Source organism: Pongo abelii, chromosome 1 (assembly GCF_028885655.2).
Source record: "Pongo abelii isolate AG06213 chromosome 1, NHGRI_mPonAbe1-v2.0_pri, whole genome shotgun sequence".
Classification (NCBI taxonomy): Eukaryota; Metazoa; Chordata; class Mammalia; order Primates; family Hominidae; genus Pongo; species Pongo abelii.
Genome location: NC_071985.2, coordinates 89100119 through 89114944, shown reverse-complemented (window position 1 = coordinate 89114944; position 14826 = coordinate 89100119).

The following is a 14826-nucleotide window of genomic DNA, read 5'->3' as shown; positions in this document are numbered from 1 at the left end:
CGGTGGCTCACGCCTGTAACCCCAGAACTTTGGGAGGCTGAGGCAGGCGGGTCACTTGAGGTCAGTAGTTCGAGACCAGCTTGGATAACATGGTGAAACCCTGTCTTTACAAAAAATACAAAAATTAGCCAGGCATGGTGGCACATACTTGTAATCCCAGCTACTTGAGAGGCTGAGGTGGGAGGATTGCTTGAACTCAGGAGGCAGAGGTTGCAGTGAACTGAGATCATGCCACTGCACTCCAGCCTGGGCACAGAACAAGTGAGACTCTGTCTAAAAAAAAAAAAAAAAAAAAAAAGTGAGAGAGAGAGACTAGGATCTAAGTAAGAGCTTACGGAAAGAGCTCTCTCACTTCCTAACTAGGGAGGGCTGAGAATTAAATCAGAGTGACCACAGGGCACAGTGACATGCCCTGTACATCCCCCCTACTCTGGAGACAGGTAGAGAATGGTTTGAGCCCAGGAGTTTGAATCCAACCTGGGCAACATAGCAAGACCCTATCTCTAATAATAATAATAATAATAATAATAAAGAGTGCTATTTTTAAAAAATATATATATTTTTTTGGCTGGGTGGGGTGGCTCATGCCTGTAATCCCAGCACTTTGGGAGGCTGAGCTGGGCAGATCATGAGATCAAGAGATCTGGCCAACGTGGTGAAACCCTGTCTTTACTAAAAATACAAAAATTAGCCAGGCATGGTGGCGCGCACCAGTATTCCCAGCTACGTGGAAGGCTGAGGTAGGAGAATTACTTGAACCTGGGAAGCAGAGGTTGCAGTGAGCCGAGATCGCAGCACTGCACTCCAGCCTGGGTGACAGAGTGACCACGCCCGGCTAATTTTTGTATTTTTAGTAGAGCTGGGGTTTATGTTGGCCAGGCTGGTCTCGGACTCCTGACCTCGTGATCCGCCTTGGCCTCCCAAAGTGCTGGGATTATAGGTGTGCGCCTGTAATAATAGCCACTGTGCCCGGCCTATTTTTCTTTGTTTTGCTATTATGTCTTCTGCTTCTTCAGTTGCATTAAATTATAATTAATGTTCTCTAAAGATGAGTTAAAACCCCAAGTGCAGGCTGGAGTCATACACACACACACACACACACACACACACACACACACACACACACACACAGAGAGAGAGAGAGAGACTGAGTTAAAAAGATCCTTGTTTAGGTTACCAGAATGAGTTGGTAGAATCCCTAATCTCAAGTGGTATAGCATCTAACTATGCATAACTTTGTATTTTGAAATAAACTGAGTTCCAGAGAGCACAGATGCTTGGATCTGTTCCTTGGGAGATGGTAAGAATATTTATGTGTATGTATCTGTTGGTGTCTCTGTGACTCTGACAATTCATACTAATTCATTCAACCAACAAATATTGACCAAGAATCCACCTATGTCTTAGATACTAGAGTTAAAAGATGAGTAAGATGCTCTCCTACCCTCATGAATTTTAATCGCTAATGGGGGAGACAGACCTTTACACAGATATAAAGAAATACGGTCAGATCAGTGATGGTACCATGCACAGAGCATTATGGCACTGAAAAAGTGGGGCACCTAATTCTGCTTTGGCAAAGGGGTGTTGAGGAAGAGGCAGGAGAGGCTTTCTGGAGGTGTGGCAACTGAGTTGACTTTTAAAGGGTAATGATGAGTTAGCTAGGGGGAATATAAAAGGCAGTTCAGGCAGAGGGTGCAACCTGAGATGGTCAAGAAGCCAGATACAAAAAGGTAGATATGGTAGAACCACAGATTGGCCTCTCTTGCTGGAGCATAACATTTCAAGCTGGAGTGGGAAGAGATAAGGCTGGAGAGGTGGGATATAAGGCTGAGATGTAGGCAGACCACAGGAGACCTCATGTGTCAGGCTAAACACTTTGAGTCCATCAGGAAACTTTGAAAGAGAAAGCTGTGAAATGACATTGTCATATCTATATTCTAGATAGTTTACTCTGCTGGCTGTTGGATTTGAGGGGGCAGGACTGAAGGCAAAGAGACCAGTTAGTAAGCTATTGCCTGCCGGGTGTGGTGGCTCACACCTGTAATCCCAGCACTTTGGGAGGCCGAGGTGGGCGGATCATGAGGTCAGGAGATCAAGACCATCCTGGCTAGCGCGATGAAACCCCATCTCTACTAGAAATGCAAAGAATTGGCCGGGTGTGGTGGCGGGTGCCTCCCAGCTACTTGGGAGGCTGAGGCCGGAGAATGGCATGAACCTGGGAGGCGGAGGTTGCAGTGAGCCGAGATTGTGCCACTGCACTCCAGCCTGGGCAACAGAGCAAGACTCCATCCCCCCCCGCCCCCCGCAAAAAAAAGAAGAAGAAAGCTATTGCCATAATGTAGGTGAGAGAAGATGAAGCCGGAGCTAGGATAATGGAAGGATGTAGGAGAGGAGAGGGTTTTGGGAAATACATGGAAAGTGGTATTATTGGAATTTGGTGACTACTAGAGTGCCTGGATTAAGAAAGAGGACGAGGAATTAAAGATGACTCCAGGTTTCCGGCATGGGTGACTGAGTGGATGGTAGTATCACCAATTGGGAGACAAACTACAGGAGGAGGACAAGGGCCCTCCATACTTGGGTGCCAATCCATTTTCACAGTTGACAATTTACTCCAGCAATAAGTTATCAAGTGTCCACTCATGATTAGGCACCAGAAGGAGAGACAAAAGAAGAGTCCCTATTACAGAGACACTTCCACATTAATTATAAAGACTGAATACATAAATTGAATTCGTAGGTCTTAAAAGAAAATATATAATCAAACCTTAAATATTTGATTTAAGGTTGTGGTAAAGACTATGTATAATATTATAGGTATTAATTGCTCCCTTAATTTATTCTTCTTGTGTACCCAGTATGAGCAGAGTACTATGTAAAAATCCTTGCCTGTGTTAACACTGTAAGATAGGTAATATCATCATTTTACAGATGAGAAAACTGAGGCTCAGAGTGTTTAGATAACTTATACAAGGGCCAATATACCCAACAGTTTATTAGATGACTCACTTGGATGTCACATAGACGCCTCAAATTCAATATGTCTCAAATTGAATTATCAACCCCCCACAAACTAACTTCTCCTATATTACCTAACTTAGTGACTAGTCCAACATGAGAAAGTGGAAAGAACATGGGCTTTGGGGTCATATAGACTTAGGTTCAAATTCTGACTGGCTCTTGCTAGTTGAATTACTTATTTTTTGCCACTTCTCTAATTGTTTGACATGACTGAGACCCAGCTCCATGGGGCCCTGGGAATCAGATATCATCAGGCTGAGCCAATACTGGACCAGGGAAGGGAGGCATACTTCCTCTTCCTACATCAGCTTTGAACGCTTAGGGAGAGGCTAGGCCTAGAAAGATGTTCTGGTCCAGGGCTGCCCTTCACCTGGGGCCAGGGATTACACCGAGCCTTGTTCTTCTTGGAGAAGTCCACCTTGAAGTTCTTTGAGATGGGGTTGCCTTGGGAACAGACTGCTTTGAGTTTACTCTTCTGTGTATGGAAACCCTCCCCTGGCTTCAGGGTCTCTGCTGTAAAGCAGATGGAGAGTGGAATCTGCTGCAGGATGCCCCTGGCATCCATGGTGAACAGGCTTTCAGGGTTAACTGATACGCTCACCCTCTTCCAACATGCCTCTTCCAGGCCAGGGTCTGAAAAACACCTGTGAGGATTGTGACCTGATGGGTTAAGCTCTCTGAATTTCAGTTTTCTTACCTGGAAAAAAAAAGGGTTAAAACACTCATTATCCAGGTTTGCTGTGAAGATTAAACAAAGTAATAAAATAGTAAAATATAAAATTCTTTACACGGTGCTTGAAACATGGAAGGAAATCAACACATATTCATTCTCTTACCTCCTTCTTTTCCTTCCCCTTTTACTGCTGTCTTCTCCCAGATGCCAAACCAGAAACTGGTGAGTCACCTAGTCTCCTTTCTCTCCCTCACTCCCTATAAATGACCAAATGCCATGACCTGTCATTCCTGTCTTCTGACCTCTACATGCCCACTACCTCTTAGCTGAGTTTAGGCCCTCATCATCTTTCACTTACTGCTGCAGTAGACTATTCAATTATTCTCCCTGCTCCCAGCCTCATCTCCTTCCAACCCATCCTCCATGCTGTTGCTATTTCTAAAATGCAAATTTGATCATGTCTCTCCCCTGCTTAAAATTCTTCGTTTGCTTTCCATCACCTTCACGATAAAATCCAATCTCTTTAGCATGTCACACAAAGTCCTTTGTGATATGGCCCCTATTTAATCACTCTGGCCTCGTCTGTTCTGTCCCCACTTCCCTCCCCTGACCTAGCACATCACACTTTGGCTCTAGATGTGCTTAGGCATTTAGAGTTCCCTGAACAAGCTGTGCTCACTCACCCCTGAACATCTGCCCTTGTTGTTCCCTCTGGTTGGAATCACCTCACACACCCTTACTTTCAAACCCTCCTTCCCTGATCCTTCTGATCCTCTTGGTCCTTCAGGCCTAGGTAGAGCAGATCACCTCTGTGAGCCTAATAGATCTACACCTCTGTACACAAATTTGTCACAGCACTTATCACATTGCAGAACAACTGTCTGTTTCTTTTTGACTCTGTCAATCAACTGTGAGTTGATGAAGTCAAGGGCTGCACCTGTCATTTGGGGATCCTTAGGGTCTTATGTACTCCAAGCATATATAATAAATATTTATGGAATGAATAAATGGGCTAGGATACAAATTAAGATCTGATTTCAAACCCATGCTCTTTTCATGTGACATCATGTGCTACTGTTTGTGAATGAGCACACTCATTCATTCAATAAATATGTAATGGGTATCTACTTTGTGCCAGGCATTTTGCTAGCACTATCATCTGAATACATTTCTATTTCCCTTTTAGCTGCTTTCTTTTTTAATTTTTTAATTTTTTTTTTTTTGAGATGGAGTTTTGCTCTTGTTGCCCAGGCTGGGAGTGCTGTGCAGTGGCGTGATCTCGGCTCACTGCAACCTCTGCCTCTTGGGTTCAAGCAATTCTCCTGCCTCAGCCTCCCAAGTAGCTGGGATTACAGGCATGCACCACCACACCTGGCTAATTTTTGTATTTTTAGTAGAGACTGGGTTTTACCATGTTGGTCAGGCTGGTCTCGAACTCCTGACCTCAGGTGGTCCACCTGCCTCTGCCTCCCAAAGTGCTGGAGTTACAGGCGTGAGCCACTGCACTTGGCCTAGCTGCTGTCTTTCACAGCTCTGTCACCCAGGAGAGAGTGCAGTGGCTTGATCTCGGCTCACTGCAACTTTTGCCTTCTGGGTTCAAGCGATTCTTCTGCCTCAGCCTCCTGAGTAGCTGGGACTACAGGCGCACGCCACCATGCCTGGCTACTTTTTGTATTTTTAGTAGAGACTGGGTTTCACCATATTGGCCAGGCTGGTCTTGAATTCCTGACCTTGTGATCCACCCACCTCAGCCTCCCAAAATGCTGGGATTACAGGCATGAGCCACCGTGCCCGGCCTTTCATAGCTTTTTTTAAAAAAAATTCTGAGACATGATGGGCGTGGTGGCTCATGCCCACTCCGGGAGGCAAGACAGGTGGATCACTTGAGTTTGAGAACAGCCTGGCCAACATGGTGAAACCCCGTCTCTACTGAAAATACAAAAAATAGCCAGGTGTGGTGGTGGTGCCTATAATCCCGGCTACTCAGGAGGCTGAGGCTTGGAAATGCCTTGAACCTGGGAGGCGGAGGTTGCAGTGAACTGAGATCGTGCCATTGCACTCCAGCCTGGGTGACAGAGGGAGACTTTGTCTCAAAATATATAATTAATTAATTAAAAAATAAAACAAAATAAAATAAAATAAACTCGGAGACAGGTCTTGTTCTGTTGCCCATACAGGAGTGCAGTGGTGTGACCACCGCTCACTGCGGCCTCCACTTCCTGGGCTCAAGTGAATGAATTTCCTGCCTTGTCCTCCCAGGTAGCTAGGACTACAGGTGCATGCCACCACACCTGGCTAATTTTGTTTATTTTTTGAAGAAACAGGGTCTCACTATATTGCCCAGAGTGGTCTCGAACTCCTGGGCTCCAGCAATCCTCCTGCCTGGCCAGACTTCCGTTAGTCTTCTAGTCCTATTCGTGAGTCCTTTCATAATTCTGAACTGTTCCTACCTGCTGTTCCTACTTGCCATGTTTGCATTTGCTATCTGGCTGACCTCATTCAGGTATCTATTGAGCCAAATATCCAGTCTGGGCCTGTTGTGTCCTGTTTGGCCTCCCAGATTCTGGCACAAACACTTCTTTGAACAGGAAGAGTTCCTTTCTTTTGAGCCTTATAATCTGGTTTTAATCTTCTTTCTTTAAATTTACCACCAATCTCCTGTGGTCTTTTGAATTCAATGGGCTTTCTTTCATGTTTCTCCCAATCAACCAACCTCCCTTCTGCTTTTGACCTCCTAACAACTATTTTCTTTTCTGAGAAACTTAATCTCCCTAACCTCTATGATGTTATGTATTCTTGGTTCTCCATTTGTATTTCTAATAGGTCTTTTTTTCTTTCTTCTCTAATTGATCCTCCTTTTTTCTAGGCCCATGGGTTAGGAAAAACTATGGAAACTATGGGGCTTTTTTGTTCCCAAATGCTCTTTTTTTTTTTCTTCTTTGAGACGGAGTCTTGCTCTGTCAGTGAGGCTTGAGTGCCGTGTGCGATCTCAGCTCACTGCAACCTCCACTTCCTGGGCTCAAACAATCCTTGTGCCTCAACCTCCAGAGTAGCTTGGATTACAGGCACCTGCCACCACACCTGGCTAATTTTTGTATTTTTAGTAGAGACAGGGTTTTGCCCTCTTGGTCAGGCTGGTCTCAAATTCCTGGCCTCAAATGATCCGGCTGCCTTGGCCTCCCAAAGTGTCAGGATTACAGGTGTGAGCCGCCACGCCTGTGACCTAAAGCTTGATCTTAACCTTCCTACCCTTCTTTCATATTCTTCCCTAAGGCTTAATTTCTACACGATGCTCTGGTAAAAGGTAAAAATGTCTAATATTTTAACATCACAGTTTACAGAGTTTATATGCTTCATTTTGTTCACCCTCATCTCAGTATGTGAATGTCTCTAAAATCTACAACTCGTTCCAGGAAATCTTGCTGTTCTTTTTATTTTTATTTTATTTTTATCTTTTATTTTTTGTACAGACGGGGTCTCACTATGTTGCCCAGGCTGGTCTTGAACTACTGAGCTCAAAGGATCCTCCTGCCTCGGCTTCCCAAAGCGCTGGGATTACAGGCATGAGCCACTGTGCCTGGCCAAATCTTGCTGTTCTTAGTAGTCACTCTTTTTTATTTTTATTTTTTTGAGACAGGGTCTCACTCTGTCACCCAGACTGGAATGCAGTGGTGTGATCATGGCTCAATGCAGCTTCAACCTCCTGAGCTCAAACGATCCTCCCGCCTCAGCCTCCTAAGTAGCTGGGACTATAGGTGCACACTACCACACTCAGCTAATTTTTATTTTTATTTTTTTGTAGAGATGGAGTCTCACTGTGTGGCTCAGGTTGAGTAGTCACTTCTAATGCCTCTGCAGATTGCATTTCATTCTGTTCCTTTCTCTGGACTCCCACTGCACTTGTCCAGACTTCTATCAGATAACCTATAACAATATCATGCCTTTGCATTCACATGACTGTCTCTCCCCTACTACACCATAAGCTCTATGTTGTGTAGGTTTTTCTATCCAAACACTCAGCATCTGTCCTGGCCATAATGTGTGCTTAATAGCCAATGAAAGTTTGAAGAATTTTCCCAATTTCCCGATCTTGAATTCCAAAATCACTGTGAATCCTCCTCTAAATCTTTCTAGTCACCAAGTCTTGTAGATTTCTTATGTCATGTGTTTCTTGATGCTTTCTCTTCTCTTCTGTTACTGTCACTACACTCACCCAAGATCCTACACTTTGTACAACTGCACCGTCCCCATCTTGGCCTTCCTGCTCTTAGTCTTTCTCTTGTCAAATCAGTCCTATGTTTCTTCTGCAAGAATAAACTAAAGGTGCTATTTGTATGAAGGCTAAATTTAAATTCCTTACTCTGATATTCAGGACCCTGCCATATCTCCTGCAATTTCTCCATTTAAAACCTGAGTTTTCTTTCACCATTTTTTTTCTTATTGTCACTCAGATACTGGAGAGACACATCTTTTCCTCTTTCTTCTCTCCCGTTCTCCATTTGTTTATATTCTACTCTTCATTTAAGGCCTAACCCAAATTTCACTTTCCCCAGGAAGTTTTTGATTCTTTTGGTCCCGGCTGATGTCTGTCTTCTTTGACTTATTTATTATTTATTCATTTATTGAGACAGAGTCTTGCTCTGTCGCCCAGGCTGAAGTGCAGTGGCATGATCTTGGCTCACTGCAACCTCCATCTCCTGGGTTCAAGGGATTCTCATGCCTCAGCCAACTGAGTAGCTAGGACTATAGGCGTACGCCACCATGCCTGGCCAATTTTTGTATTTTCAGTAGAGGCAGGGTTTCATCATGTCGGCCAGGCTGGTCTTGAACTTCTGGCCTCAAGTGATCTGCCTGTCTTGGCCTTCCAAAGTGCTAGGATTACAGGAGTGAGCCACTGCACCCCACCTGTCTTCTTTGACTTATTACATTTTTTTTTTTGGAGACAGTCTCTCTCTATCCCCTAGGCTGGAGCGTGGTGGCACGATCTCGGCTCACTACAACCTCTGCCTCCTGGGTTCAAGCGATTCCCATGCCTCGGCCTCCTGAGTAGCTGGGATTACAGGCACCTACCACCACCCAGCTAATTTTTGTATTTTTAATAGAGACGGTGTTTCACCATGTTGGCCAGGCTGGTCTTGAACTCCTGACCTCAGGTGATCCACCCACCTTGGCCTCCCAAAGTGCTGGGATTACAGGTGTGAGACACCACGCCTGGCCTGACTTATTACTATGTATTATTATACAATTTACTGTTGGAGCATACTTGGGCATTTAGTCGTCTCAGGCAGATATTGACAATTTATGGCCTATGAGCCAAATCTGGCCTGCTGCCTGTGAGCTAAGAATGGTTTTACATTAATATTAAACATTTTTTAAAGTAGGATATTTTGTAACACATAAAAATTATGTGAAATTTGAACTTTAGTGTCCACAAATAAAGTTTTACTAGAACATAGCCACAGCTATTTGTTTACATATTGTCTATGTCCTCTTTCTTTTTTTTTGAGATGGAGTCTCACTCTGTTGCCAGGCTGGAATGCAGTGGCAGGATCTCAGCTCACTGTGACCTCTGCCTCCCTGGTTCAAGCGATTCTCCTGCCTCAGCCTCCCAACTAGCTGGGACTATAGGCATGTGCCACCACACCCGGCTAATTTTTGTATTTTTAGTAGAGACAGGGTTTCACCAGGATGGTCTCGATCTCCTGACCTTGTGATCCACCCCCCTTGGCCTCCCAAAGTGTTGGGATTACAGGCGTGAGCCACCTCGCCTGGCCGTCTGTGTCCTCCTTCAAGCTATAATGGGAGACTTAAGTAGTCTTGACAGAGAGCATAGGTGGCCTGCAAAGCCTAAAATATTTATCATCTGGTTGATACAGAAAAAGCTTACTGATCCCTGATCTCAGATCTTGAATTCTCTTTATAATCTTTTCATAGCTGTTTAAGAACTTTGGAAAGGTCTGCTTCACTAAAGATAATCTTTTGACGCTAATTAGTGGTTCATTAGAACAGTGGGGGAAGCTGGAGGAGTAGGCTTTATAGAGTGTGTAGGAGCTATCCTAGTTAGAAACTTAGTAACTTAGGCAACTGGATTTCCATTGGAAAGTGAGAGTCAGAGGATCTCAGGTGGATGAGGGAAAAGATGTGCTCTTTTTTCCATCTTCTCTTTTTTTTTTTCTTTTTTCTTTTTTTTGAGATGGAGTCTCACTCTGTCACCCAGGCTGGAGTGCAATGGCGTGATCTCTGCTCACTGCAACCTCCGCCTCCCAGGTTCAAGCAATTCTTCTGCCTTAGCCTCCTGAGTAGCTGGGATTATAGATGTGCACCACCATGCCCAGCTAATTTTTGCATTTTTTAGTAGAAACAGGGTTTCACCATGTTGTTCAAGCTGCCTCATGATCCGCCCGCCTCGGCCTCCCAAAGTGCTGGGATTACAGGCATGAGCCACCACACTCGGCCTCCATCTTCTCTTTTTCTGACTTAGCAGAGGAAATGTAAAAGCAAATGGGATCTAGCTACAGAAACGACTATCTGAGGTCTTACCTGAATCTGGTTGTTGAGAAGAGATCAATGGTTGCTGGCTGAGAGAAGCTCAACTATTAATGATACAGTTATAACAGGCAATGAAAGAAATCATCAAAAGGGTATACTGCTAAAGCTGAAAGTGGCCTTGGCTGACTGAAGCTCTAAGTAGGCTAAGAGGTTTTACAATGCCTAGGAGTATTATAGGCATGATAATTTCAAGGATTTCTTTAAAGAAGAAAAGAAAGCTAGATATTTAGATAAACAAGAATAGCAACTGAAGTTATCAGAAAGTTCATGCCTTTTACCAGGTGTTCTATTTCTTCTCATCTTCCCCTAATCATATTTTTTCCTTAAAATTATTCAGCACCGTAACTTTTTTTTTTTTTTTTTTGATACGGAGCTTCACTCTTGTTGCCCAGGCTAGAATGCAATGGCATGATCTTGGCTCACCACAACCTCTGCCTCCCGGGTTCAAGCAATTCTCCTGCCTCAGCCTCCCTAGTAGCTGGGATTACAGGCATGCACCACCACGCCTGGCTAATTTTGTATTTTTAGTAGAGAGGGGGTTTCTCCATGTTGGCTTGGCTGGTCTCAAACTCCCAACCTCAGGTGATCCGCCCGCCTCATCCTCCCAAACTGCTGGGATTATAGGCATAAGCCACCATGCCTGGCCCACAGCATAGTAACTATTTAGTAATAAATTATAGAGATTGGATTGTGGGGCCCATCTTTCACATCTGCCCCATACACCCTGACAGAATCCACTTGGCTAGTTTGGGTACTCAAATATGGACCACCAGATGGTGAATTGCTGCCTGAAATGTGTGAAGAAACAAGCTAGACTCTAGGAGACAGGACTTGCATATTTTAATGGAAACAATAGATGCAAGGTCATAGGAAGTGTCTTTTTAAAAACAGCTTCACAGCCTTGGCACAGTGGAGAGCACATTGTCAGACTGAGATTGAATGAATAAACAGTTGGAAATTAACTTTTGTGGGGCATCATTTACCTATTCAAGTGGACACTGGAGACCATCATTTTGTTGGAGTGAGTTTTTTGTTTTTTTGCATTGTGTGGGAGGTAGTGAGAAGTGAAGCCAGCTGGACTTCTGGGTTGGGTGGGGACTTGGAGAACTTTTCTGTCTTACAAGAGGATTGTAAAATGCGCCAATCAGCACTCTGTAGCTAGGATTGTAAAATGCACCAATCAGCAGTCTGTAGCTAGCTAGAGGTTTGTAAAATGGACCAATCAGCATTCTGTAAAATGGACCAATCAGCACTCTGTAAAATGGACCAATCAGCATTCTGTAAAATGAACCAATCAGCAGGACATGGGCAGGGACAAATAAGGGAATAAAAGCTGGCCACCCCAGCCAGCAGCAGCAACCTGCTCGGGTCCCCTTCCATGCTGTGGAAGCTTTGTTCTTTCACTCCTCACAATAAATCTTGCTGCTGCTCACTCTTTGGGTCTGTGCCACCTTTAAGAGCTGTAACACCGTGAAGGTCTGTGGCTTTGTTCTTGAAGTCAGCGAGACCAAGAGTGCACCAGAAGAAACCAACTCTGGACACATCTTGGCAACCCAGATGGGACTATTGCCAAGTGGTGAGTACCATTGGACCCCTTTTGCTTGCTAGTCTGTTCTATTTTTCCTTAGAATTCAGGGACTAAACACTGGGCACCTGTCAGCCAGTTAAAAGCGACTAGAGTGGCAGCCAGACTAAAGACTTGGGTGTCAGGCTTTCTGGGAAAGGGCTCTCTAACAACCCCCGACTCTTTGGAGTTTGGAGTGTTGATTTGCCTGGAACCAGCTTCCACTTTTCCTGTACTTCTGGGCTGAGCCAAGGGTTGACAGAGAGGAAAGCCATTCAGCTCCAGGGTCCCGACAAAAAGTTAGTTGACCCTGTAGCCATGAGCAGAACTCTCGAAGTCATGTTGCCCAAGCGAGACTTGCCCATCTATCCTGTCTATCCTGACCTTTGCCTCCTGGGTCCTAACACCTGTCAGACAAACTTCCTTCCGCCTCTCTTCTCTGAGGCTAGTCCCGCTTCTAAAAACCACTCCCTGCCTCTGGTGCTTTTCTAGTTTCTCCTATAAGAATGACTTCTAGTATAAATTTTGGGACTCTATTCCTTTCTTTGGGCACCCAGGCTCACCAATTAAACATACTTTTTGCCCAAAGCCCTGTCAGGTGGGGAGACCAACTATCCTTTTAGGATCCCTCCTCAAACAAGCAGGCCTAACAAAGGCTATTCCTGAAGCTAGGATATGGGGAGCCTCAGAAATGATATTCTTCCTATTCGTATGATGAGAAGTGAGGACAAAAGGCATCACTCTTCCAAACTTGGAGATCCCTTCCCTCCCTCAGGGTACGGCCCTCCACTCCATTTCTGGGGCATATCATCTTTATAGGACAGAGGTAAGGTCCCAATACTACCAGGAGATAACACTTAGGACTGTAACAGGTTTTCGAGAATGTGTTGGTAAAGGCCACTAAATCTGATTTTTCTTGGTCCTCTTTGTGGTCTAAGAGGAAAGACAAGGGTGCAGGTTTTCAAGAATGCGTCGGTAAGGGCCACTAAATCCGATCTTCCTCAGTCCTCTTTGTGGTCTAGGAGGAAAACTAGTGTTTCTATTGCTGTGTCAGTGAGCACAACTATTCCAATCAGCAGGGTCCAGGGAACGTTGCGGGTTCTTGGGCAAGAGGGGGATCTGCTGCTGCATCGGTGAGCGCAACTATTCCAATCAGCAGGGTCCAAGGGCCATTGCGGGTTCTTGGGTGGGGGTGAAAAACAAACCAAAACTGTGGGTGGTTTTATCTTTCACATGGGAAACACTCAGGCATCAACAGGCTCACTCTTGAAATGCATCCTAAGCCAATGGGACCAATTTGACTCTCAAACCCTGAGAAAGAGGTGGCTCATTTTTTTTCTGCACTATAGCCTGGCCCCAATATTCTCTCTCTGTTGGGGAAAAATGGCCACCTGAGGGAAGTATAAATTATAATACTATCCTGCAGCTTGACCTTTTCTGTAAGAGGGAAGGCAAATGGAGTGAAACACCTTACGTCCAAGCTTTCTTTTCATTGAAGGAGGATCCACAACTATGCAAAGCTTGCAATTTATATCCCACAAGAGGACCTCCCAGCTTACCCCCATATCCTAGCCTTCCTATAGCTACCCTTCGTACTAATGATAAGCCTCCTCTAATCTCCCCTACCCAGAAGGAAACAAATAAATCTCCAAGGGATCACAAAACCCCCCGGGCTACCGGTTATCTCCCCCTTCAAGCTGTAGGGGGAGGGGAATTTGGCCCAACCCAGGTACATGTCCCCTTCTCCCTCTCTGATTTAAAGCAGATCAAGGGCTGGGTGTGGTGGCTCATGCTTGTAATCCCAGCACTTTGGGAGGCTGAGGTGGGTGGATCACCTAAGGTCGAGAGTTTGAGACCAACCAAGCCAACATGGAGAAACCCTGTCTCTAATAAAAATACAAAAAAATTAGCTGGATTTGGTGGTGCATGCCTGTAATCCCAGCTACTCGGGAGGCTGTGGCAGGAGAATCGCTTGAAGCTGGGAGGCAGAGGTTGCGGTGAGCTGAGATCGTGCCATTGCACTCCAGACTGGGCAACAAGAGTGAAACTCCACCTCAAAAAAAAAAAAAAAAGCAGATCAAGGTAGATCTGGGGAAGTTTCCAGATGATCCTGATCCTGATAGGTACATAGATGTCCTACAGGGTCTAGGGCAAGTCTTTTGACCTCACTTGGAGAGATGTCATGCTATTGTTAGGTCAAACCCTGGCCTTTAATAAAAATAATGCGGCTTTAGCTGCAGCCTGAGAGTTTGGAGATACCTGGAAGGGGACAAATTCCCTACCAGTCAGCAAACCATCCCCAGTACGGATCCCTACTAGGACCCCGACTCAGATCATGGGGACTGGAGTCGTAAACATCTGCTGAGCTGTGTTCTAGAAGGACTAAGGAGAATTAGGAAAAAGCCCATGAATTATTCAATGATGTCCATCATAACTCAGGAAAAGGAAGAAAATCCTTTTGTCTTCCTTGAGCAGCTACGGGAGGCCTTAAGAAAATATACTCCCCTGTCACCTGACTCCCTTGAGGGTCAATTGATCCTAAAAGATAAGTACATTACCCAATCAGCCACACATATCAGGAGAAAGCTCCAAAAGCGAGCCCTGAGCCCTGAACAAAATCTGGAGGCATTATTAAACCTGGCAACCTCGGTATTCTATAACAGGGACCAAGAGGAACAGGCCGAAAAGGAAAAGTGAGATCAGAGAAAGGCCACAGCCTTAGTCATGGCCCTCAGACAAACCTTGGTGGTTCAGAGAGGACAGAAAATGGAGCAGGCCAATCACCCAGTAGGGCTTGTTATCAGTGTTGTTTGCAAGGACACTTTAAAAAAGATTGTCCAACGAGAAACAAGCCGCTCCCTCACCCTTGTCCACTATGCCGAGGCAATCACTGGAAGGCGCACTGCCCCAGAGGACAAAGGTTCTCTGGGCCAGAAGCCCCCAACCAGATGATCCAACAACAGGACTGAGGGTGCCCGGGGCAAGCACCAGCTCATGTCATCACCTGGGTATGATT